This window comes from Cyrtonyx montezumae, unplaced genomic scaffold (assembly GCF_038088225.1).
Source record: "Cyrtonyx montezumae isolate F1298 unplaced genomic scaffold, pur_monq_1.0 scaffold_16, whole genome shotgun sequence".
In the NCBI taxonomy this organism is placed as follows: domain Eukaryota; kingdom Metazoa; phylum Chordata; class Aves; order Galliformes; family Odontophoridae; genus Cyrtonyx; species Cyrtonyx montezumae.
This window is the reverse complement of record NW_027071892.1, coordinates 3779728-3807606: the sequence shown is the minus strand read 5'-3', so window position 1 is coordinate 3807606 and position 27879 is coordinate 3779728. Positions and strand designations below refer to the sequence as shown.

The 27879-nt window shown below is 36.3% G+C and overlaps 1 protein-coding gene across 19 annotated transcripts in view; it reads left to right on the top strand.

Annotated features, from left to right (window-relative positions):
- RBFOX1 (RNA binding fox-1 homolog 1) overlaps positions 1 to 27879 on the top strand; it is a 719068-nt gene that overhangs the window by 429761 nt on the left and 261428 nt on the right. For 3 of the 19 annotated variants that reach the window (XM_065732378.1, XM_065732382.1, XM_065732370.1), the window contains exon 1: positions 21743 to 21831. The exons of 14 other annotated variants lie outside the window; for them this stretch is intronic. The gene's annotated coding sequence lies outside the window, so the exon portion shown is untranslated. Of the gene's footprint in view, positions 1 to 21742; positions 21832 to 27879 lie in introns of those variants that run through there. 2 more of the 19 variants (XM_065732376.1, XM_065732363.1) reach the window with 1 other exon arrangement.

The window sequence follows — 27879 nt, the reverse complement described above, 5'->3', positions numbered from 1 at the left end:
TATCAGTGTTTTATTTTGTCTACTGGTAAACTCATTTTGTAATAAATAGAAATAACTTGAAGCAATCTCTTTTCAAATATATTGGCAATTATTTGCTGTATTACATCTCTTTCTTTCAATTTTGAAACTAAGAAAAAGGTAGAAAGCTTGTTTGGAGGTCTGGTCGTTTAATAGGGTGTATTAATTTATAAATAACAGTTGAAGCAAGAAGATGAGACACAAGTTCTTGGAAACAGAATCAGAACATTAAATTGGAAGCAGAGTCGGTGTCAAAGGCGTGAACTGTTTGGTCCCCAGGGCACATTTGCAGTCAGTCTATTTGTTTAGCACATCCTGTTGGCTCTTTCCCAAAATCCAGAGCACTTCATTCTTTTTCAATACAAGGTGAAAATAAAATCTTAGTCACCGCTGAAGAAGGGGTATGGTACAGTACAAAGAGGCACAACTTCTAGAGAGTGCATTTATATCCAAATATGGGGTATTGCTCTAAGGATGGAGAACTGCAGGGGCTTAACAGGCAGTGCCAGGTACATCCCGGTTATGTGCCAGCGAAGACATCATTTGGAAAGCAAATGAGAGTGGATGTAAGGAGAGAGAGGTGTTCTCACAGTGTCTAATCTTAGCACAGTAATTCAAATGCATTAGACTAGGACTCGCTCATAGTGCTGATGTCCACGTAGTATTTTTCTCTCACATGTGTTCAATGGAATATGTCACTGTTTAAACCTTTTCATACCTCTATATGAAGGAACATGGCTTAGAAATGTTGTACTTGGATGACATTGATCAGAATGACTGAATTGATAATGCTATGGCTTTGCTTTCACTCAGCCTTGGTGACCGGATCTGTAGTTATGTGCTAAATTTGATTTCACCCCACTGCTTGCCAACATGGTGTTCCAGTCTGTACAGTAGCACAGCTGATGCTGACTCTGAATGTTCTCATAATGAGAATAGAGGTGGCTGGGCACCTAGTTCCCAGAGCCCAGTTTGTGCACTACAGAGTGCAGGAGGTTGGTAAGATGTAGTTTCCCTTCTTCCTTTGTGGAATATGGAATTATTTCCCATGAACAACAATAGTGCTTTTTCTCTCCAAATCCACATAAATCCACATCTTTCTTGAACCAAAGTTCTTCCCTCACCTCCTATGCTTTCTGAGCCTCTAGCAACAAAAGCCCTGCAGACTGGTTGTAGTTCACCTTCTTGGTGGTGGCTGCTGGAGGGAAGGGGTACTACTGCCACTTATCACTGTTGAGGGAGAATAGCTGAGCAAGTGATGTTATCTGAACTTTAAGGAATGTGTGAGAGAAGCAGAGAGAGCGAAGCAGAGAGAGCAGTACTTTGGAGATAGAGCAGACTGGAGAGCAGTGGCTGGTTCTCATTGTTGAAAGTCTGGGCTCAAAGTTGTTACTGCAAATTCTTTGGAAATACGAGTGGTATTATCACGTTGGTATTATTTTATTGTGTATTATTTTAGAAGAGTGATACTAAAGTACTAATTTATCATCATTAGGATGCACTAATCCTTCTAATGTGCTTTGTAGTATGCTTGAATCTTGTGCAATGTGCAGAGTTCTTTTTACTGATCCTTTTCATAGGCTCATTCATATATGTGCAATTGCTGTAATCGTAGGAGCAGCCAAAAATGAAGTGTGTACAGTCTGCAAGTACCGTAAAAATACTTTCCTTGCCAAAAAAAGAAAAGGCAGTGCTTCCTTTTGTTTTTTTTGCTTTGACTAGTAAAGGGAATTTTACAGTCAGAACTGAAATAACTCGTGGTGATTCCCTTATTTCTCTTGCACAAGTGTCTTCTTGTATGAAGAACTAGATGTTCTTTTGAGCTGACACAACAGCAACAATTAGAAAAATTTAATTGTAGTATTAATTTTTAATCATATTAAAATTTAAATGTTAACAGGGCTATTAGTCCATTACTGAATAGAAATGATAGAGATATCATTTGCAGAAATGTCAGAAGGGTCTAATAAATATTTCCGTTCTGTGATTGAGTGGAGTCTAGACAATGTAGCCTTTACCATTCTGGAAATGAATAAAGAACTTCCTATGGATCTGTAGAACACTCAAAAAGCACAATATATTCATGTTATGAGTAAATAAATCTATGCATGTTTTTTCATATTCAGAAGTGTGCAAGAAATGTACTAAGAAATGATCACAAAATCTGCTTGTTTGTGTAAGCAAAATAATATACCCTAACAGGGAAAAAAAAACAACAACCTTGTCATCTTGTATTTATACTTATTCTTCAGTTTACCTTCATAATTGGACCTCTCCATCTTTCCTCATGGTAATGACTCTCTCTTAGCATTGCTAACTCCTCACTGTCAGTGTATTCTCACTCTGATTCTCTTAATATATTTCCCTCTTTCTCCTCTTCCATCATGCTTTAACTGACTTCTCCCATACTCGTAAACTCTTGACTTCAATTCTTCCCATCCATCCTCTCAGAATCGCCCATCTTCTCTTCTTGCTTGAAATCAAGGCCCATGGTTAGTCTCCTGCTCTTTGCTACATTACTGATTATATCCCACCTATTACTTAGCAGATGATTCACTGCTGGAAAGGTCCCATGTACCCATCTGTTCCCAAGGACTTTGTCTGTAGTCAGTTTTGTCTGGTTGGTAGTCCCTATAATCTTCCCCCTTTGCTTGCTGCAAATATGTGTATAAACACTGTGTTTCTTTATTCATAGTGCCATTAAACCTATGCTAAAATTTACTCAACTCCTACTGTTGCTTGCTTCCAGTCACTTTGCAAAAGCTATGACAATGATGTGTCATGAAAATATTTTCCATGTCAGTTGTCAGGAAGTAGTTTAGCAAAGAGACAGAAATTAAACTTGGGATTTAAGAAGGCAATTGAATGCTCACATTAACATTCTATAACTAAAACAATGTTTGGGTGTAAAGGAAATACTCTGGGAAAGTTATCACCCTTCTCAAAATGTGTTGCTCCTATAGAGTCGTGGTAGCTCGCAGCAGCAATGTTATTTTAGCATCAAGTTTTGAAAACAGGTCTTACCTTGGGGGACTTGCTACTATTTCTCCCTAGGAGTAGCTGAATCTCGTAGCAAGTGTGTCATTTCATGTTAGCTATTTCCTTCAAACTTTCTGTGCAGTTTTTTTTGTTATTGCTGCCCAAAAGTTTCATTATGTTGGTGTTAATTTAAAAGGGTTAAAATTACTACATGAAAGTTTGTAAGAATTACGCATCCAGTAGAAGGCATGTGTGTAGAGAAGGGAAACTCTTTAAAAAATAGATTTATGGTCATTTCATCTAGAATTCATCAAAACGGAAAGATAATATACCAAAGGCAGCTGATGGATATATTTTTTCTCTTCCATATGGATAAATTTTTCTTTGTCACTGAGATAAAATGTTCTTTGTCAGCAGCTACACTTCCCTGTCAGATTTTATACTTCAGTGAAGAATGTTTTATGTTCAGCAGCTGGCACATAAGTATTCTCACGCAGTTGCTGCATTTCTACCCTTTTCTGTTCTATAGAATTACACTTCTTTCCCTTATGTTTTACCCCAACTAAATAAAACACCATCCTACAAAAGAAAAACCAACCTCAAAGCAGCTTACCTATTCCCACATAGCCTTACGCATTTTTTTTTAGTTACCATAACATACTGTTATAGTAAATGTCCACAAGCATGTATTCCAGTGCCTGTAAGACCAACAAAAAGCCTTAAATTCATTTGTAAAGTGAAAAATAAAACAAAATATAGTCTTTATACCCAAATCTTTTTCAAAGTAGTGATTCACACTGGGCCCATGATATCTATATGCAGATAGATGCAGTCTGCCTGAGCAAACCTGTAGCCTGAGAGAAATGACATCCAAATTTAGCAAATAAGGAAGGAAGGAATGTAGAAACCGAAGTGGCAAAAGAGAGATGTTCTCAGACTCAATAAGCTATTGGGATTCAGAGTTGAACAGGGAAGAAGAGTATTTGGCACCTGGAGTTCTTGCTTCCCTGTCTCAGGGGACTGCTGGTTGTCTGACAGCTCTGAACTTTTTGTTGGAGGTGCAATGAGGATTTAACAGGGAGCAGAAAGATTTGTTCAAGATTTATGAACTCACCATAAGATGCGTGCTGCCATCTTCACTGTTGTCCTGGCTGGAATCGTTTTAAGGATGAGTGCCTTTAACATGCATATTAATTTACTTTTTGTTTATCATTTTAGGTGTGTTGTAGAAACCTTTTTCAATACGGTTATATTGTTTGATCTTTCTACAGAGAATTGGCTTAAGGGCAACCCAAATTGTTTATAGGAACCAGAGAAATAAAGAAGGAAAGGGATGGGATCATGGATTGGAAGGTAAACTCAGTAGTCTGTGAGAAGCAGCAGATGCTGCTGTTATCTTAGGTTGTGGCTTTAGTTCTCATTTGGTTTTACTGTTCAGAAGTTGTTTGCTTGTTCATAAGCCTTCAAGTATAGGTATTTTTATCACTCTCGAGAGGTCTCTGCTCCTGTGTCTGTGACTTCTGTCTGCCTCAGCAGATAGAAACCTCATTTTCTATTTGTTTCTATTTCCTTCCATTCTGAAGGTAACCATCTTTTAAATTAGTTCAGTTCAGTTTTAAGTGGTGCTTTTATTCAAAAGCAAAAATGTAGTGTTTTGACCTCTTTGCATCAAAAAGCTCTTGGTAAACATTGCTCAACTTTCATAGGAAGGATTACATGCCTATTATATGTTGTAAAATTGTATGCTGTAGAGGTAAACGCTGTGGAGGAATGAATGAAGTCAGAAGCACTTAATGCTACTAAATGAAAGCATGTATTTTCTTTTTTTCTTTGCAGAAAGGAAACCTTATTTTTTAGGTTGTGCATCTTTTCAGCTTACAGTAGCATAACACATACACACAAAAATTGCAAATAAATAAAGGAGGGACAAAAGCTAGGTGTCACTCTTCTACCAAACTTTGTGGTTAGTTAGGAGGAACAGGCAGGAGGCATCTGGAGTTTCATGTGCACAGCAACTGTTTGTTCTGGTAGGATAGAGACCAAAAGAGTGGTTAGTGGCTTAGCAAGCACTGAGTGATTTCTATATTATTGTTGAGATGAGATCTGTGAATTATCTCAAAATGGTCTTAGGAGTAAAACTGTTTTGTCTGGACTAAAGGTCCTTCCCTTGTTCTTTATGTTCTGTGAAGTTATAGAGTTGCCAGGTCTGTTATCTGAGCACTCTACAGAGGTATATGTAGTTTCAGCAATGAAGTTGATCTTGTTTATTTTACCAACTACTTGCTTTGTGTGCTGTCTGAAAGGTGTAGGGAGGAATAAAGCTGATCTTTGGAAATGAACACTGTCCATTAGTAGCCTTTGTTAACCACTTTTTGTGCACAGTAATTTCCTGGATTTCTGTCATCTTCATTCCAAAGCTTCGTTAATACACCACCACAGAAATGAAAGTTTCATACACGTTGACATAATTAATGAAGAGGCAGGCAGCATGTTCTACCAATTAACACCACAGGGAAAAGTGAAATTGGCTTTCTTTTTGTGTGTTGTGCTGAAGTTAAGAACTGTAACACACAGCAGATAAATAGAGATCCTTTTAATGAGCTGTGAGATAGAGCTGAATAACTCTGGAAGGATGTTGGATAAACATTGCCAACTAAGGGTAGCTGATGAGCTTACTTAATTTCTTTGGGGGAGGGGGTTGTCAGAGTCTGAAAATGGTGCTTGTTAATAAATCTTATTTTTTTTCAGCATAGCTATTAGACATACTAAAGAAGTTAAAAAGCACTTCAGAACAAATATGGGGGGGAAAAAAGCAATTTTTTACTTGATACTATACCAAGTTTGTCAGGATTCAGCTTCTCAACTGGTTCTTTCTGTACATACTATTTACTCACGATGGAAACTTGACTAATTGTTCTCTGACTTGGGTTCTCAATAGCCCGACCATCTGGCAATATAGGGCATCACTCAGCCCTCATTTTTTTTCCACCTGTCCCAGAAGTCCTAATATTAAAAATAATAGGGGAGAAAACCAATGAGCAGAATGCTTCACATAAATCACAGAGTAACTTCGTCTTGAAACATATGTGCAGAAACTGCAGAGCAGTTTGGGTCATTTCAGAAATGTATTTTCTTTAAAGAGACTTGTCCTAAAAACCTCTTAAGTTGGAAAGTTGTCAAAATGAATCCCAATTTTTACAAGCTGTTTCATGGGGGGAAGATAATGGATACTGATTCCAAGCCTGTACCATTTATCTAGGAAGTCCTTGGTCACAGATGGATGGAATAACAGAAACATAATCTTGACTATTCAATAACATTAGCTAATTTAAAGTCTTCTGTAAGCAAATACCCATTCTAAACATTTTGAATTTTGGTCACTATGCTTTCATGCTGTTTTATTTTTGCCCAAGTACTATGTTTAGTCAGATATAGCATATCACTTCATGATGCATGCAATGAAATCACCAAGAATTGTGATGTATAACTGTCTGGTTAACCTTTAATGTATTTATTTATTATTATTATGTAAAGGAAAATTAGTTATGCTAAAAGTATAATTTGGAAAGGAAAACAAGGTAATACCAGAAGGACCTTGTAGCTATACAAGAATATTCATAGGCAGATACAATTAGATGGAAATTTGTTTGATTGTGATTAAGGCTCTCTACTATGTGTTAAGAGATATGTATTGACAAGTGGTTAGTTAACCACGATTTCCAAAAGCGAGATTAAAAGATGTGATTATTAAAAAAAATAAATCAGATATTACAAGACTCAGAAATAAACTTATTACTCCCTACTATGTAGCTATTTTCCTCTAGTCTTGAGTCTTCAGCTGCTGGAAGATTGAATTTCTACTACCTAATCGCTTATCTAGTAATGAATATGCACCTTTAAATATTTTTAATTTCATTCATTTTTATTTATGTTTAGTTTATTCATTAAGTAGGCAGTCCTATCTCAAATGTACAAGCAATGTTTTTTTCCAATGTTCATACTTTTAGTACTTCAGCTCTGCACCTCTTAATCTGTTTTCATCTTTACCCTCCTATTTCTATATACCTACATCTAATCATTCTTATATGTATTAGCTATACTTATCTCTAATCATTCTTGCTTATTCTCCTTACATACCTATTGCATTGTCTAATCTTTTCCTGTCCTGGTTTTCATTATCTCCCATAAATTAGTGACCTCTCTCTCATCTACCCTCTAACTTCATTCTTTCTCTCCCCTTTAATAACTGCGCTTCTTCGTGTCCTTCAAAGCATTTAATGTGCTCTGTTCTGTCCTTGCTAACGGGCCAAGTGTCTCTGTGGTGGTGGTGTCTGAGATCTGCTGGCTGTTCTCAGCTGATCTGGTGGCTCTCAGCCTCCCTCCTCAGCCAGCTGGCTGTAATTCTGTCATAGTCTGGCTCTTGCTATCACTAACTGACCAGTCCTTCATTCCCAAGTGTCTGAATTATATATATGTTTTCCACATTGTGCACTGTCTTTTTGTCTCTCCACGTATATGCGATGGCCCTACTGCTTTAGTCTAGAATAATTTCTAGAAGGCCTACAGAGTATGGTGGCAACCAGCTGAGTCCCAGCAAACACAATGAGCATGGGGTATGGGAGAGAGGAAAAGGAGAGAAGCCTGCTTAAAGTTAGAAGAGAAAAATATTTTTGTGGTAATTCATGCATAATTATGTCTGACTTGTACTTAAGAAAACCGTTTGCTCTCTTTAATGCTTCATTTTTCTATCTTTGTAAAGACACGAAATAATACCAAAATGACAAGTTTCATTTAATCTGTTCTTTTCCTGGTAGTATGAAGTTTCTTCGTGGAAACTTCTCGTGTATGAAATACAAATAAAAATCTTCTTATGAAAACTTGAAATACAATGAACACGTTGAAGACTGGTGATCATTTCTGTAATCAGAAACTTGAATGTTGTGCAGATCTTTAATGCTTAAACCCTTGGTGAATGCATATATAGCAAATATATTTCTGGCTACCATATGTCCAGTAGGTAGATACAGAGAACATACTGAGACAGAAGGTGACAAGAATAAGAAGTATAAACTAACTTTGATTGGATGAAAGATTCAATAGGTTAGGATTCTTGATTTTGACTAATGACAGCTAAGTGAAAAGAGAGATGTATGCAATCAGAAATGTTTCTCAGTGGAGGAAATATTTTTCACTGCACAGAAATTAGCACCCAGTGATGTTGTCAGTCAAGTAAAAAAACCTCAAGTACTCTTTTTGCATGAACCATAAACGCAAGCCTCACAGTTTAACTAGGCTAGTACAACATTGAACAAGCTGTGACTGTTATGTACAGCTTTCTGTTTCTGCGCTCCAGCTCGGGAGGTTCAGAAACCACTGATTGCAGGAAAATAGGAGTGCATTTTGAGGGCAAATGCTGTGCTTCACATAGCGTTTCTGTCATTCTTTCCTGAAGTTTTTGCTGCTGCTCAGAACTCTGGACTAGATGGATGAGCCCTTTCTCTGGGGCCATATGGCAGTTCTTGTGTTTTAAATATGTGTGAACTAGATGTTGTAACAAAATTGTCCTGAGCAATGAAGGCTGATTAAACAACTCAGATGTTTAGAAAACAGTGACGGGACACGTACATGTAGTTCATGTTTCTATGACTTGGATTAAATTTCCACAAATAAATATGAAGATCTTAGAGTGGACTGTTAGAGATTATTAATTACCCAGCTTTGTACGGATAAGCAATATATATGCCAGCTCCAATCAGCACTAAATCCATCAGCTTTGAGGGTTTTCCTGTTCATTTCTACTGAACTGTTAGTGTATGTGACAGGCTGTGGTTCTGTCAGAACGAATTGTCCCCCTTGAAAAGTTGGCAGCACAGGGAAGTGACAACTTAATGGAAGTTAAAGCACACTAATGGCAGTGCCTGGTGAAAGCCGGAAAAAGTCATCCATAGCACTTGCCCTGGCTTTTGAAAATGTCTCTTTGCATTTCTGGTTGCGTGCAAGATATTGGAGCTTTACTGGAGTCACATTTACAGGCATTATTCAATGAAATGCGACTCACTAAAACATTTGTTTGTTGATAGATGTTGTTCCACTGAGGTCAGCCTGTGTAACGCTGTGATCGTGTTGCATGGACTCAGGAGTACTACCAGAATTGCTCATTTTATGGTCCTTAATTTTAGGAGCCACGTAAACTAATTTCAAATTCATAAAGTGAACAGAAATTTGAACATTTTATATAACTGAATAACATTTAATATAACTAAACGATGAATATTTATGTATTTTAATTTACAAATGAGTACCATATACATTAGATGGAATGGATGGAAACAGTTCCCTTTAAGTTTACTTGTTTACAGATGAACTATATATATATTATTTCTATTCCATTGTCAGTACTCTGAATTAAGAATTGTGTTGATCCAGTGGATAAAACTATTGTTCCAAGGTAATTGATGTTGCTCGATCTATTTTTAAATGGCATTTGTGTATGCTAAAATATTTATTTGCAACTAAATACAAAACCATATATACATACTGTTGTGAATAGTAATATAAATACCAAATCAGTACAGCTGAATATTTTAATTATATTTTAATATTGTAATAGTGTTGAACAGTGCATATTGCACTTCAACTATTGCCTTTTTAAAACAGTCGCATGAAATTCATTGCCTTATTTCCGGTGTTTTTATATGACAGTGGCTATTGGCAAAACCAGAGTAATGATAGATTTCAATGATATTTCTTCATCTTTTGATAAAATACTTTATTTTTACAGATTACAGCAAGCAAGGTAATTTTTTTGTTGTTTTTACAGAAAATTATGTGAAGTAGATCACAAAAATTAAAAACAAAAAAACAAAACAAAACAAAAAACAAACCCACAAAGAAGCCCCACCTGAAAGTCTGATTTAAACTGAAACATAATTTTTTAAAAAGCAAACTGGATGGCTGTGTTGCTAAGTTTTGCCATTCTGCAGCCTTATTCCAAGCCCCTTCAATGCCATCCCCCCAGAAATGTAGGTATCACAGAGGTGTTTTTACAGTCAATGGAAGTACTGCATTTGCTTTAAATTGATTCTTGTTTAAAGTTCCATTGCCTCTACTCAATGGACATGGGATTGAAGGAAGAAGTGAAATGAAGAAACTGAATGTTTTAGCTTAAGAGTAATTTCATTTCACTATGGATTTTGAGTACAAGAGCCCAATGCTGCACTTTGTTGTTTTAAAGTACTGGGGAAAATACATAGGTATTGTCACGATATTTTGTTTCTTGATTTTGTAACTTGGTTCTTACAGAAATATTTTAAATGGTGACATATTTAGAAGATAGGTTTGTTTGATTCAGAGCTGCTGGTGGGATTGTAGGATAGAGGATCCATTGATATAACTAACCAAGTCCTTCACAGACTGAGAAAGCCAACAGAAAAAATAAGAGAGAGGGACATCAGAACATAAAGGAGTAAAAAGGGGAAGATTATAGAATGGGGTCTATCATGTCTATAGATGCTGAGAATGGGAATCAAGAAAGACATACATCTTATGAAGTTAAGGTACCAGAAGGATATAATGCCTTAAACTCTAGCAGCTGACTAAAAGACAAATATATTTTTTACATGCACTGCAGAAGTTATAATTTGTTTTAAAAAAGGCAAACAACTGAAATCTTCCCTCTTTTTAAAAGAATTACTGTGTTTTCATAGAGCAATATACCCTATCTGCTTTACTCTTCTTAATGCGTTATCTCAGGTAAAATCTGAAGTTGTCTATTTTATAATAAACTTCCTGATGTTCTTTTCATCTTGAACTGTACTCCAAAGTTTTTCAAAGTCATGCATTTTTCTTTTATTAGGAAATAAATTGAATAAAAGAGATTTCCTGCTTCAACTCTTTCCCATTTATTAACAAGAAGGTACAAAGTCATACTTAAATGAAAACAAGAGAAGATAATTTCTTTATTCACAGGTAAATGACTTCATAGAGGCAATCCTCCAGCCCACCACCCTCTCCACCTTTACCCATAGTCGGAGTTCCTCAGATTCTTTTTTTCCTGGTCTCCTCGTGCAGATTCTGATTTTTTTTTTAATTTTAATTTTTATTTTTTTCCCTTTCCCTGTCAACAACACACCTTAACAAAATAGTTCCAGCAGAAACCAGTTTTCTTACCATGGCCTTTGGTAGTGACAGCTGCCCTGCCTGGGTTCAGAGCTCTAGAGCTGTTTAGTTCCATTAAAGAATGTTGGTATTTTTGACTGTTTTCTTAGGTGTGAAGCTATACCTTATAGTAACTATAGTCTAGATTGTTTATAATACCTGATATTAAGGTATTTCTGCTATGAAAGAGTTTTTAGAATGGCTTATTCTCATTTTTATGTTAAGAGTAAGTCTCTCTAACTATATCATCAGGTAGAGTAGCTGTTTATTTATGTTCAGTAACTAGGGTCAGGTTTTGTATTACATATTTTGTTTTATATATTTAGGATTAGTTTGCATTTCTTAACAGAAACATTCTTCATTAGAAATTGTTCCCTTCACAGACAGAATAATAAGAGCTCACACAGTCTGTGCCTCACTTAAATTGGAATTTGCAAGCCTATTGTACTTTGTAGCATAGTTATCTGCCACCCGTTCATTCATTTTTAATTTTTAATGGTGACCGTAGGACCTGAATAACGCTGGGCTTTTGACAGTTTTGCAATCTTTTTAATGTATTTAAACGTTAAAGACCATCCTTAAGGTGATGATCCAAAGTTAAAAGGATTTTCTTAGGAAAAAGAAAACAATCCAATAGAAGTATCTGGCACAGTCATTGAAGGAGGTCTTTGATTTAGCCAAATAACGAGCAGCTCTTAACAGGTCAAGTGTGTCAGCAGCATTATATGGCCAGTTCTGTGGTGCTGCCGTGGCATCACCAGTCCTGCTGCATTTTCCCCACTGATGGAAGTCACTTATAGCTTTCAGTCAGAACATCACATATAAAACGATATAGCTCGTCTAACATGTTTTTTTTTTTCTCCTCATCTTGACATATTTTCTTCTTGGGAGGAAAAAAAAGTAGAGAAAAAGGAAAGAGCAAAGGAAGTGAAACTTTTCTGTTACAGCCCTTCATTTTACACAGAACATGTCCAGCGTGTGCTGCTCCCCAAAACAGAGCTTATGACAGTTTTGTGAGCTCGCCAGTGAACCCTCTAATAAAAATATTACCATGGAGTTTTAGAGACACTTTTTTTTTTAAGAGGTTTTGGAGATAAAGAATTTCATAACAGAGGAGACATTTTGACAGTTTCTTTTCTGAATTGACTTTGAAAGAAACAATTCTCTTTTATTGCAATGTGTTCTACTATTATTGATAAATTATTGAGCATAATTTTATCTTCAGGTTAAAAATTTCAGTAGATGAACACCTCTCATCTTACAGAGGGTGCACGTGGCTCCTTTTGGAGCCAGTGGTTCCAAAGGTATTTTGCAACTTCTATTCTGCAGTTGGCTGAAATATTCTGTTTCTTCCTTTGTCTTTTATGTACTTCTTTTGACTGAATTGATAGTGTTGAAGAAAATACTGATTGAATACAACTTTTTCGGCTCTTAACTTAAGCAGCCCTAATTTTGGCTTTACACATCTGTGAGTGTATATCCACATATTTGTGATTGTATATCTGTGTGTATATATATGTTTGTGTATATTTGTATACACACACAAGTATTTGTTTCATTGCACTTATGTATACTTTCCTTTGAAGACAATGAATAATTCACTGTACTGAGAATATTTCTGTTGTAAACTGAAGATTAATTCCTGTAATTATTTTTAATTTCTTTCAACTGACTAAAGCCAGCAAACTGTGATCTTCACTATTTCCCTGCAGAGAAAGCTGCTGATTGCTGTGAAGTGTTTAATTCATACGTGTGTGTATGTATAGGCATAAATATGCAAATTATGGTCCAAATCCATATCCACAAACATCATTTTGTAATATATTTTAGTTTTCACAGAATTTGTATTCTATGAAATGGTCTCAAGTTTACACATACACAAAAATTGGAATATTTTCTGTATGCTGTGATTCAAATCAGAATTGGAGTTTTCACAGCTACAGTTGTTTCCCCCATACCTATTTCATTCCGACTTTAAGATTGCTTTTAATATGCATTATAGATTCTGTACCTTACTGATGGAGTATATTGGTACATGTAGAAAAGTTTTTTTTTAATTTCAGCAAATATATAATGTAACATAGATGTTTCCTAACTTTCTCTTTAGAAAAAATCTTTAGAAAAAAAAGATGCAGTTGTAGTTAGACTAAAATTCAAAGCTCAATTTAAGGGAAGGCCAGGGAAATCAATTATGTTTATTATTTTGATTTGTTTATGTAAGAAACATGCTTTTCTCCATTTGCCTTGTCTTTTTTGTTCTTGTCTTTTTATTTGGGAGGGATGCACTAGTTTTATTTGCCCTACCACTAACTTTAATACCTTCTTCTCTTAATTCTAGTGTTACAGTCTTACAGTATTACACAGCCTCTTCTTTGGCTCTGAAATTATGAAAGGTAAATAAATGAACTAAAACCTCTCTGTAATGGCTCAAAAGAATTTCTATGAAAAATGCAAAGGTGATGTGGTATCAGTGTAGGAGACTGTTTGGACAGGAACCTGCCAATGTCAATAATGTGCCTCATTTTGTTTACATGAAACAAATTTGGAATTTACACAGAAAGCTAATGGAGTCTCTGGTGTCTTGCAGATTTCTTTGGCTTTATCTCCTATGTATAATTAATGCAAAAGAGTGAGTGAATGAGCACTTTTCTGTAGGAGCCAATAGGCAAGTATGTTAGGAAAATGAATGAACTGCTGAGATTAATTGCAGAGCTGCCCTCCTGAATATCCTGTTGAGGAACTCCAAAGGAAGTGCCATCCTTCTTATATCCAAAGGATTTATTTATTAAACATTGTTCGTAATCTAAATAACATTAAATATCAGGTTGGACTGAAAACCATCCTTTATTATCATTGTACTAGTCCTAACAATTGGAAGCTATTAATTATTGTAGCAGAATAATTCATGTGAGTATTGATCTCAACCCACTCAGCTAGCTTGTTAACATTCTGCATAATAATGACCAATTCCAATAATAAGTAGAAAAATGTACTTTCTAAAATACACAGCGGTTCTGTTGACAGCAGGAAGATTAAAGTGAAAGTTTTTTATGAACTGGGTTTTGAACAAAATAATCAGTAACAGTGCATTAAAATAAAATTTTCTTTACGTTTTTGTAGTTAGTTTCGAGATCTCATTTGAATCTACTTTTTATTGATATTTATTTTAGCAAAGTGCTTCTTACCAATACTCTGTCGGTAGTTTAAAACTGATTTCCTGAAGTGAAGAAATAATACGTAGATCATAAACATGCTTTTTTTTGTCCAAGTTTTAGAAATATTTTGAAGCTTTCGGAGAATTCTTTCTGCAGATCTATTGTTATTTGGACTACCACTTCTGTAACTTCTGGCAGTGTTGATGTAAAGTGTGAAGAAAGTCTTATGGATGGTAAAAATGAACAGGAAAATGCAAGGAGGAAAATCCTGAGTACTCAAAGGAAAAAAATAACTTGTCAGTGTATTTTATACTCAAGTTCAAACAGCAGTTTTTCCCTTGCCATTTTAGCAAGAAATCAATTGGAAATGTTTTTGGTTTTGGTGGTTTTTGTTTGGTTGGTTTTTGTTTTAAGATGTCTGAGATTGCTCAGCAAGTGGTCACCAATAGGATTCTCAGTTGCCACAAAGTCTGGCTTAGTTCCTTTCTGTTCCACTACTCCCAGTTGCATTCAGCCCATTGGTGACTTGATGCTACTTTTTGGATTCTTGCCCATCTGTTTTAGTAATTACTGTCATGTAAATTCGTGTTTCTAAACTAGAGATTATGTTATGCAATTGCCCATCCCATTTACCTTTTTTTGATATACTAAAACAGTTTATTGACTTGTTACTTTAGAATATGAATGTTTCATCAGAATTTTCAGTAATATATATGCAATGATAACATTATTATTTTGAGTATAGGAGGAGAGATTATAACAGAATTTAACCAAATTTTGAAAATGATTGCTTTTGTCCTTGGTACTTTATGTGGTGTAGTACTTTTTTTTTCTTTGAAGATCACATAAGAAAGGAGTGTCCTTGAATAAGCTATCTTAGGAAGTTTGGGCAGATTTTTTTTTAAAGTGTTAAATACACAAAGCAGTTGTTTGTGCTACCCAAATTACCCATTTGCACAACGAGACTATTGTAAATTACATCCTCGTGCATGTCAGCTAGAGTACAGAGATTTCACGAGGATTGGGAAGAGCACAGTTCTTACTGAAATTAAATAGAAGCAAAGGTGAGGTACAGGGAATGTGGCATCCAGGAGCAGGCAACATCCTATCACCATCTTTACCCATTAAGAAGCCCAGAGGCAACTGCAAAGGAGCCAACACAAATGTCAGTGGAGTATGCCAGAGAGCCAGATGCCATCAGTGGAAATTAACTTCCACAGCTTGGCATCTGTGCCTTCTGCATGTCATTCAAAGAGGAGGAAAAGCTAGACAAGTGTAATTAGTTGGGGTGGGTATAAAATGTGATTTCTTCCCTTCCCTTTTCTTACCTTCATGGCAATTTTCTGGGCTAGTTTGCAGCCCAGAGAATTCCTAACTTTAGGAAAGATATAAGCATTTTTGTGGACATATATGCATACGTATGTATGTGTAAAAATGTGTTATCTGTTTATATGTCAGCAATTGGATAGGACAGAGCATAAAAAGGGGGCAACCGTGGAGGGAGGGGAGGCAGAAAAATGAGAGCTGCTCCAAAAATAATGCCTTCTGTTTGTGATGCTGGCCTACAGCATCAAAGGTGGGATAGCAGTAGAGACCTGACAGTATTTCTTTACATTTTGTTGCCATGTGACTGATGGCAGCAGGAGGGCGCTCTGATAAAATGGCATCTGTAATGGAAGTGTATATGAAGCTAAGGTGTGGAATTAAATTTCTCCATGCAGAAAAAATGGCTCCTGTTGACATTCAAAATCTTTTTTTTCCTAAAGTGAGACTGCAACAGTAATAAATATGAGAAGTGCTAACTAATTCAAGGAAATGCACTATTTAAAGACATACTGATCAGAAAGAGACAATTTGAGGTGAACTGTAGTTAAAAAAATATTTTCCAGGGCTTAAAATCTTCCAGAAGATTGCTTTTGTGACTCAGCTGTCAAACATGGTTTCCAAGACCCAGTTTAATGCAGACAATAAAGGTTTTTGATGAATACTTGGACAATGCGCTCCCCCATTGACAGAGCAAGCCTTCTTTTTGTGTGGCAGTGCTGGATTCTGAAATGAAACACAGTAGGTAGGAGGAAGTTGAAAAGACTTCAAAAGCCGTCATCTATCTGGGAAATAAAGCATTTTCTCCCCCGCTTTAAGTTTCAATATCTTATATCTTTCATGGTTTCAGTACATACTAAAGCTATTAAGAATTATATCAGTGTTACAGAATCGGGACTGAGGAGTAAGGGCAAAGTTGTTAGAGTTGGCCTGGACAAAACAGATTATTTATTTCCTTTTATTCTTGCTAAAACCTTTTGGTTCCATTCTTTACTTTCCAGAATTAACTATTAAGGAAAAAAAAAACAACAAAATCAATACCATTTACATCTTAGTAGCAATGGAGTTCTGAAACTTTTAATAAATTTCAAGGATTTTGATAGGATAATAAAATCGGCAGTGTGGAATTTAAGATTGTTCTATCACCTAATATCCACGTGTGTAGTTCTTTGTAGCTCTTTGGGATTTAAATCTTCATCTGCCTTTCCTTGAAATGAAATGTTTATTTTATGGGTTTGGAATTCCACATGTCACCACTGAAACAGTTTAGTTTCATTGCTTGTTCTTTTTATTTTAGAGATTTGAATTTCTTTCCACTTAGTTTTTATACTTTAGTGCTTCATAGATCTTGCACATAAACTGGATTCACCTTTTTTTCCTTTTTTTCCTTTTTTTTTCTCTCGAGTCTTTCAAATATTTTTAATGATGTTTTAAAATCAAGTGCTGATTCCGAAAAAGCTGCAATTCAGTTTGTAAAGATGGAGAAGCAGAATGCCACAGAGGCTTTAATAATTTGGTATTTGCTTAGTAATAGAAAAAAGGTAATTACATTTATTACAATTCTAAATCTTTTCCTACTGTGGAATCCTAGAAGGTTTGCAGTTGGAGGCTGTCACTTCAACCCATCCACACAAAGCTGGGGGAGGTACATGGGGATCACATAGAGCAGGTAGGGGTATCTCCAAAGACAGAAGTGCTGCTGTGCCTTCTCTTCTTGCTGGCCCTTTGCTGGATTCTGGACACCCATCTTTGGCACAGAGAAGCTCAGGCCTGGAACCACTACACCAGATGTTGCCTCACCTGAGATGGGTGGAGTGGAAGGATTCTTCCAAACACAGCCTGGGATGCTGGATGCTTTCCTTGCTGCAAGGACAAGTTGCTGGCTTGAGTTCAGCTTGTCTTCCTGGCCTCCCCACGTCCTTTCTGGAAGGCTGCCTTCCAGCCAGTTGTTCTCCAGCTTGGGTATCGCTCCCTAGGTGCAGGACTTGGCATTTAGTCAGTGTGCTGTTTTCATTGTCTTACTTACCAGACTTCAGCACTTCACTTGCATTTTTAGTGGGAGCATTAGTTTCTGTATTGCTTTGAGTAATGGGCAAAGTCTGATTTTCAGGTTTTCTTGTTCCAGCTCCTTTAACTGCGTTCTGTGTGCGATAACTCTCCTGGGTACTTTGTAGTTTGCAGCTCACAGAGGAAGTTATTCAAACATCTCATTACTGATATGTGCTTCATCATAAAAATGTTTTTAAACAAATATTTTTATTAATATTTTTTGTTTAAATGCTGATTATTTGTAGCATGTTTTTGTCTTTGTAGAGTTGAAGTTCTTACACATTTGAAATTTGTTTTTTAAGTATATATTTCTTAAAATCTCTTATCAGTTGTTTCTCTGAATGTGCATTTTTGCTGTAGAGCTGCACACTGTAAATTTTTTTATATATCTGCTGAGACATGTATTTGTCTTTTATTAATTTACCTTATGGATATGTTGAACTCTTATACTATATTATTTATTGCTGTCTTCCTGATTGTTTTCAAATATGCTTAAGTATCTTCATTATTAAATTTTCCATTTTCATATTTGAAGAGGTGTAGGTGAGATGGTTCAGAGCAGTCTTGGTTTCCAGCAGGACTGCACTTCATTTGAATAGAACAAGAGATTGAGAATCTTATCACCAAGGAATATTTCTGGAACAGCAAGACGTGATCACAGATATCTAGTTAAAACTGCTGGTTCCCACAAACCATTGCCAGGTCTCTGAGTTGGTGGTGTGGGCCAGAAGATGCCCATTCACCATTCTTTTCGGTTTTCAGCTCCAGGTAAAGCCTATCTAGAGAACCACAGACCTGACATTGAACTATCATTTACGTCAAAGTGCAGTGCAGGCGTTAAACAATGAACTTCTGCACTTGGAGATAATTTAGTTTAGGTTCAAAAGCAGCTGTCCTCCATGACTTCTACCCAGTGCTGTACATACTGCTTCTTTAGTGGTAACTCCCTGTATTAGCTACATTGGTCCCTGTTTCTTTGGACCTTTTTTTTATTGTATACAAATCCTTGAAAGCTTGATCTAAGCTTTTAATTACCGTATGTATCAGTGTTTTACAGTATTGATGCTGGATTCCACCAGTGTTGTTTAAATTTTTGTTCATTTTATTTTACATTCCTCTCTTATCTCAGAGGTTTTACATGTCAGGCCATTTTCATTACTGGTCACTTGGAAATCCAGACATAACTTGTGCTGATCAATTCATGTCACCAATGTAGTCACATTACAGTTAGAGCTATTAAAGGTGAGCTTTTTCAGAAAACTTTAGAGCTCTCAATGCCTTGAATTTCAGTGATAGTCTGTTGCCTAGTTCTATGAAAATCCCAACACAAAAATTTTTGGTCTTTACATTTTAATTATACATGTTAATGAGTTGGAGGAAGGATGAACCCAGTAGAGGTTCTGAGTCATAGAACAACTTTAAAAGCACTTTAAACTAGGGGAAAATGTTAGTGATCTTTTTTGGGAATTTGCAGTGCTCTATTTCTGTGGCCGTAGGTTGGAAACAGATTGGATGTCAGACTGATTGTCAGCATTTGTGTTGTTGGTTTATGTAGGTGGTTTCTCAAGCAAAGAATTTTGCCTTTACAGTAAAAGCTCGTAAGGTAACTTTCCTATAGCTAGTGAAGTATTTAAATACATGAAGTGTAATTAAAGTATAACAAATCTGAAGATGTATCTTTTCATCTCAAAGAAAAGAGATTCCTGAGACACAGTCCACTATGAGAAACAATCAACAGACTGCAGTCTTTGGTGTGTGCTGAAATGATTTGACATGAAAAGTTTTAACCAGCTTCAGACTTTGTTTTCATTTTGTTGCTTCTATCACAGTGAAGACTAATTTCTGTATGTCTGAATAAAATACTGGTGAATCAATATATGAGCATTTTTAGATCTGCATCTATAACAGGTGGTAATGTATTTCTTTGGTTGGTTATTTATTTTATTGATCCACCCTATTGTCACAATTAGGCATATCAATCAAAAAACTGAGTTCTGTCTCATAAGAATATTTTAAGCATGTCATGTACCACATCACAAAAGGTAGAATTGAGATGACTCTGAGTTGGAGCTTATCAGTTCTGTATGCGCCTGTAAGAGGAATACAGTTCAATGTTTTCAGCACTAAAATCCAAATGGTGCAGGTACTCAGGGTTGCATGATGACCTGACGCTCTTCCCCCATAAGCAGAACAACTTGGCCAATATCAGGGTAGTTTTGAATAGGTGTTTTTTCATTCAGATTATTTTTTATTCAGATATTTTTTTGCTTAATTTATCTAAGCAGAAAATAAAATCACACTTAACTGTGTAAGTTTCTACCACATTGGCACATGTGCCTATAAAGTAGAAGCTTCATTAAATTGGTGTGCAGATCTGCATAGTAGGAGGGAAGACCTGAGCTGGAGCTGTTTATTCTGTGACATTTTGAATGTTTGATATGTTTGGCTGCTCTGGAGCAAATGAGTAAAAGTTAATATGGGAAAGTTTAGATGGCTGTACTCAGAATACTTGGTAGATAGTTATTGTCCTTATTGAGAGATTAGTATGGTGTGTAGCCTTGTGCTCTAAAAGTTAGATAAAAAACAAATTTTGGTGATGATAAAAGTCATTATTTTAAAATCTTCCTTCTTGCTATTGACTGTTCTATTGTACCATTAGTTTAGATAAGCATTAAATGTTTAAATACTATGAAACTGAGTTTTCATAGCATGTTTCTTGTATTTGTTTAGCATGATGATTGGGTGAGGATAGGTTTCCAATAGTATATACACTTCTGCATGAATTCAGATTGCTCATCATTTAATATATAAAGAAACAAACGTGCCACACAACATAAAGCTAAAATGATGAAACTACGTTTGAAAGTAAGAGAAATACAGAGCCAGGGGAAAATGTGAACTAATAAATCCTGTATGAAAGCATGCAGCTACTTGATTTTACTTGTGTAAAGCTTTTGTTTAGCCGTGAAAGACCTAAAATATATAGTGCTTTTTGCTTTAGAATATGAATAATTTGATGACAGCATCATTCTAAAATTCATGCATGTGTTTGAAATAATTTTAGGGTTCTCCTGTAGCTCCCAGTTTTATCCAGATGCGATATTCAGTCACACCAAGAGTACATTACTGAATATTTTGTTTATCATTTTGTAAGTCAGAACTGTCTCGCAAATTAGAACTGCATTATATTTGGTTGAGCTGCATTTCACTCTTGTTTGGAAAAAAAAAAAACATTTAAGGTATTTTTATGTTTTGATCTAAGCATTCTGGGGATGTTTTTTTCTTGAGGTAGACTCAACAAAACATTTTAATAGCCTCTGGACCAATCCTAGGAGCCAGTCAATAAGGAGTAGGAAAGCAAGTTTTTAATTCTTTTTGCTTACCTTTAATTTGGAACATTTGGATAAACTCACAGTTCAGTAGGTGGGAATCTTCCGTGCAAATATAGCCCCAGCAGCATGTGAGCGTGTGGGTACTGGGGTACAGAAGGCACTCTCTTTCTGTTGGGATAAAAATTGAAGTTTCTGATCAGTTTCTGTCTTAAAGTGTTTTCTTCAAGGTAGTGATATTATTTGTATCTTCTTTGTAACTGTACATTAAACATGGGATGTATTTATTCTCATAATTTTAGAGTTAATAAATAAACGTTTTAACTCTTGAAACTGCAAGGGGTCAGCATTTCCACGGAGGAAGAAATTATCTTCAGGTGTAGTTTATGGTGTGTAGATGGCATGTAGTGCTATGAGATGAAAGCAGCGGGTAAGATTAAGCAACTAATTTAATCATATCACATTTTGAGAGAATTTGTTACTGGAGGTAACTGCTTTTTGAACTTAGCATTTCATTGCAGATTGATCAGAAGTTGCCACTGGCAAATAAATCCGTCTTTGCAGTAAGACAGAGTGCAAATATCAGAAACACAGCAGTTCTACCAGTAGAAGGTGCTGTCATATTAATACTGTTGAATGAAGTTTTAGTACTGCATGCAGTGCTGAGGTACCGCCATGTGACTATCTGTATGTTTCTTTCAGTTGGGCTAAAGTGGACTTGGCTGTTACTTTGCCTTCCCTCAGGAGCCTGCCTCAAAAGGAAATGAAAAAGTAATTTTTTATAAATCCTCTAGAATGAGTCACTTAAAAACAATTTTTAGGTAAGTTATAAAATATGTTTTTTGCACTTTCTCCAGGTCCTAGTATCTCCCTCAAGGGTAACAGCAAATCAGGGTGCTTAAAGATGTCCCACTTCAGAGCTTCCTATTGTAATTTCTGGGAGAATTTAATGAGTACTGCTGATGTCATGCATGTATTATGTTTTTGAGTTTAATGTTTTAGCCAACAGCAGCAAAAGATAGAAATACAACTTCAAATTTCTTACAGCGTTGTGTGGAGGCACATGAAGTTGCAACCCATCAGTAGAGTGAGCCATGTAGCAAAGGGCATTGTAGCAGGGTTGTAATCTTGAAAGTGCAAACCTAGAAAACTGTCCAGATAATGCCCTTTGGGTGCCTTGAACATATTTTTAAAGAGAAATGTGTTTTTGCCTGATTGCTGGAAAAGGGTTATGAGCAGAACTTGCAGTTGAGTGAAGCACCGACCCTTAATGGTGCAAACCCTGTGTATGAGCAAGAACTTGGTGTGCAAGTGGTGTTTTTGTACTGTTTTTGTTTTAAATTCCCTCAGTTTTAATAGCAATGTGTTTTGTACTATTTTGAGGTGACATCTCACATCTTGGTTTTGTTTCACATTGTTATTACCAAAGGATAGTAGAAAGCCTAGCCTTTAGTACCACCATGTATTATCAATACCTTATAGCTTGCTTTTGGAAATAAAGTATTGTTTTGTTTTTCAACATATACCTTCACAACAAAAGCAACGTAGTTTGGTTTGAATAGGCAAACTATCATGTGGAGTACAGTATTTAGAAACGCATCCTTTTTTTTAATATCTTTTCCAACCTCTTGCATATTAATTGAAGATCCAATAATAGTCCATCTAACTTGCTGCTGTGTTGTTTAACTGATTGTCATTTCATAACTGCAAGATTTTTTGGAGGCTTTTAAGACTTCCATCTTATGGGAATTGGTGTACAAAATCAACTCACGTTGCAAGCATTGGCATATTCAAGTTGAATACTTGAATCTTTTATTGTTTTTTTCTATTTACTTCTTGCATGTCTAGGGAAAAAATTGCTGTAGCATGTAATGAAATACTGTGCCACATGAACATAAAAATAAATCATAGTTGGTATATCAGTAACTTAGTTATAAGTATGAAATTCCTATTAGGAGTCTATACATCATCTTAGCAAAACAGTACTATATTATCTTGGTAACATGATAGCTAGATATGAAGTGGAATCCGTACTTGCTTTTATATTGAGGATTATTTAATCAGTTTTCTTCCTTTTGTCTTTGACCAAAGAGGAAAATCTCCCAAGCCTTAACTGTCTACATTTCAGCAAGTGTGGAAAAACTCACGTCTTTGTGCAAATTTATTCTTTAATCCTACAGTGAAGAAAGTAGTTTTAATAGGGTATACTAGATGATGATGATTATTATTATTATTTTAATTTATAGCTTATTTATATTTTATGATAGTGGTACTAAAGCAGATATCTTTTGGATTATTTGTGATCTTGTCAGTGGCTTATGGGCTGACTCAGCTTGGTTCTGTAATGAAGGGGTGGGGGGACCCATTACCTGGGGGAGGGCAGGGAGATGGGCCTAAAAACAAAACAGCGTCAGTGATCTGAGGAGGAAAGCTAATTTACTAAGTAAGATATCAGAATGCAAAATAATATAATAAAATATTTTTGGAATTGAAGCTAAGAAATAAAGTAAGAGTGTCTGAAAATTGAAGGCCTTACTCTAATACTGAAGGTGAGGTTTGGGAGCTCACACACTGCTTGCATGATCTGAAAGGGAAAAGAGAGAGATCTCATGACTTGCTGACGTTCTTTATCTTTTCGTCTGATTGGAAAACGCAAAAACACAAAATAACACAGTTCTCTGGGGTATGTTGTTCTTCTCTTCTGAGACACGTATACCTGGAATTATTGGAAATGCACGGAACCTTTAACTCCCAGTGATTTCATGATGCGGAATACCGATAACAAAAATCATTAAACTATGACAGATCCATAGCTTCTTTATATTAAATTTATTTGTTGTTTTTAAAGATGATTTTTTTTAGTCAGATTGTGATTGCTTAACAGCAGAGCAACCTATGGTGAGGTTCAGGTCTGTGCTTTGGATTTGTTCAGTAACTTTGAGGTAGAGAGCAATGGCCTCCACGAGCAGAGCCCGAGAACCCAATTAACAAATGACTTCAAGAGTTAATCCCTCCCTGGGCTGAGTACTTGGCCTCGTTAACATACAAATGGAGTCCGTCCCTCCCAGGGATGGTTCGTGGTCGTTAGCCAGATTGTTTCTTCACCATGTAAAGTATCAGTATTTGCACGCTGTTTATGATTGCAGGGGAGGGGGATGCGTTTTCTTTATATTAATATATCTTGCACGATTACAGAAGCCATAGGATGGGCCTTATTTTTAGTGCTGTATCTCATAAATCTCCAGCAATGGTTTTACTTAAATGTTCTTTGAAAGCATCGCTGTACAGAAGGCCATACTCTTAAAAAGCAGAATTATTTGTATAAGATTTAAGCAAACAAAATTGTTTGTTTGCTTTTTTCAAATGTATTTATTTTCACGTTATTTCCATCTTGCAAGTCATGTTGGTTCCTGAGCAACAGGTTCTGGAATATTTAAGGTGATAATCATGAGTGCATGAAGACAGCAAAACTGCTGTGGTTCAAGATTTTTGAGAATTGCTGGGGTTCATCAGGCGTAAATGATTGCCCTCTGTTTTAGTAGCGTGCTCTTCCAGAAACTAATAAGATGAGACTAATTTTTTCGTGTATCTTAACTTGAAAATGATCACAAAATCCTTGATAAAAAATGTTGCTGCTAACTCCACGTGCAGCACTGCAGTTGTCTGGGGTTGAGAGCCCAGGACTGAACGTATTGAGCTGTCAGACTTCTCATTTTGGTGAGCTTGGCACATAACAGAGCATCAGATCGCTGCTACGGATTCTTTTCTTGGTTATGTTTGTGGCCTAGCTGCTGATTGTAGTCTGTCTTGCTTTTGTGCTTTTAGCCTTTTTGTTTCATCTGTGAGATGCTGAAGCTGCAATATCTGGGGGTTACTCCTGAGTATTTGCATCTGATCTTGTTCTCAGCTATCTGTACTGCAGTGGAGACAGCTCAAGTGTTACATGTTTCTGCCTTTCTATTGCCGTGTATGATTCAATACAGCTCAGCAGTGTTCCCTATCAGGACCAAAGAATGCAGTTTTGATACCAGTAGTACTGGGTTCTAGTAAAAATGCAAGCTGCATCTCATACCACACAAGTTCTGTACAGAATGCTTTACATTTTAGGGGCTGAACTTGCCTCAAGCAGGGAGGTGGTGGTGCTCATGGTGAGGCATGTGTGCGTGGCACTGAGCACTTGTGATTAGTTGCGTGTACTTCAATTTAGATCAGCACCTGATGGCAAGTCAGTACCTGTGTGAAATTCACAGCTGGTCATCCTGCAGCAGAGGTGCCCTGCTTGCAGATGGTGCCTGTGACACTTGATGAGGTGACAGAGGGTTTGTGTTGCTTTAAGGGGGCACTTGGAGTGCCAATCCCTGCGGGTTAGGACTGAACCAAATAACTGGTAGCACCAGGAAACTTAAACTATGCCTTTAGTTATAAGGAGAAGGCAGTATGTTATAATCTGATGTTGATAATATGACTACTTAAATGCAATTAAAAATTAATTGCCTTTACCTCCATAATGAAGAACAAGGATGATGCTTATTTGATGTATGCAAGCGGTGGTTATAATAGTATAACTTAAGGAAATAAAAGCTGTTAGTTCTGGAGTCTTGACTTTGTATTGATTTGGATGACCACTTCAAAATAAAACAGCATTTATGCTGTGCCATCCTTTCATTTAAATATAGTATTAGTTATTGGTTTGATGTATACTTGTTCAGTCTTGTTTCCCTGTAGCAGAGCATGTGTTTTGGAGAAGATCACAAGTCTGCTGCTTCCCAAATGTTTATGAAAGCCTGCATGTACTGTGTTTTTATTGAGGGGAAGGAATAGGGTTGCCCATGTTAGCTGTAACTTAGCTACCTGGACTAATAAAAGTAATGTTTCCCTGTAGGGGAATCCGATTGTAAGTGTAGAAAGAATATTGACAAAGGTCTTGAGGGATGTCAGATAATAAATCAGATTATAAATGATAAGCAGAAACAGGTTTTTTGCCAATTCTGGAATGGTCTGAATCCTCAGAAATTGAGGATGAAAGATTTGATCTGTAATTGAAGAAAGCAAGAGAAGTGCTCGTAGTGACAAGAAGCAGCAGAAGGGGGGGGAAAAAAGGAAAGAATTCAGTAGTATCAGTGTGAGTTTCACACTAATAAATAAGTGTAACAATTGCAAGTAGGAAATGCTACCATAACAAGAGAGTTGATTAGCATTGTCAAAAGAAAACAACTTAAAGAGAACACTGTAGAAGAATTTGCAGACTCTAGTTATTAGCTGAGGGTAAGGATGACTCAGTTGTTGAATCTGCGACACCTTATCAATTGAAGGAGAGAGAGATAAAAAGCACCAATTAAGGAGTGAAAAGAGGAGGGAGCTGCTGCTGGACTTGTGAACAGTCCAGGTAGAGGTTACACTAATGAAGCATTTGGAAAGGTGATATGGAAGGACAGGATCCTAGAAAGACCCAGGAAAAAAAATTAAGGAAAAAAGTGACTGCTTGCTTCAAAACCGGCAGATAGAATAAACTGGATAGAAGGGAGCAAAATATCAACTCTATATAAAATTGAGCTTCCTTACACAGTACTTGCATTGCTGTCTCAAGGGCTTAGCTGGAAGGCTTGCACAGACAGCTTTCTATCAGTTTCATATGCAAAGCAGTCTGCGTGCCAAAACATGTAGTTCTTCAAGGGTGACACAGCTCAAACTCTTCAGCTCCAAAAAGCTCTGTCCCTGTAACTTCTGGCATCAGAGTGAAGTTATGTCATGACATCTCACACCTTTCTGCTGGAATGGTCACTTGGAGAGTATATATCTGGCTACTCTTGAAAACCTTGAAAGAGCTTGTGCATTAGCTGAAGCTCAAAGCTACAGAAGATTCTATTTTAGTTTTCCTGAGCTACCCCCATTTCTCTTTGGATGGGGATGAACTGGAACTTTCCAGGCTTGTCTATGAGAATTTTAAGATCGTTTAGTTGAAAGTCAGATTGAAAAGCCACAAGGAGTAATCGGAGGAAAGCTCTAGATTTTGAAAAGCCGTGGAGCTAAATCTGAAACTGACATAGCCCATCTTATGGGGAAGTGTCTAAATGTTGAGGAGCGTTTTGAGGTTTCCCAGTAGAGATGAGATTACTGAATTTCCCCAGGGAGCTGTGGAGGCATTGTACTTTTGTAATGGAGAGATGGCACACTTGTGAGCAGTGGGTAGGCTGTAAATGGTAGGACATGAAAATCAAGACTTAGAGACTCAGCTGCAGTTAATGGAGGATTTGTTGGTTTGATACACGAGCATGTTAATTTTTAGCTGTTGTACATGAAAATGAGCTCCTGAACTGTGGACTAAGACTGGTGGATTTAGATTCAGGCTGAATGTATGAGAGATACCCAGCTGTAGACAGAATAATAAAAAGTGATTTCATAGTAGAAAGGAACTGCGCTGATGTCCAGTTAATTTAATTCCTAGCAAGAAGTGATACAACCCTTACAAAATAGTGTAATTAATCCATCATTTATTCTCATTCTGAGATATGACATTCTTCTAATGTTCTTCATGAGATTATTAGCCTCTTAAAAACTGAAATTTATACAAGATGTGTTTATGCTGCCCTACCGTGTATACTTACAATCACGTTCGATGTTTTCTTCCACTTTTCATCACTACAGTACGAAACAAGTTCAAAATTCACATGCTCTTGCTACTTACTCTTCCCTCCTTATTCATTTTTTTTTTCTAATGCATCAGTGCAGCAGTGTGAGATGTGATGGTACAAAAGGAAGGGTCAAAGTCAATGCAATTGTGTGTATATATATATATTAATGAATTTGTGTATTTAAACACATATATATGTATATATACACAAATGCATTTAATGGTGTATATAGATTAA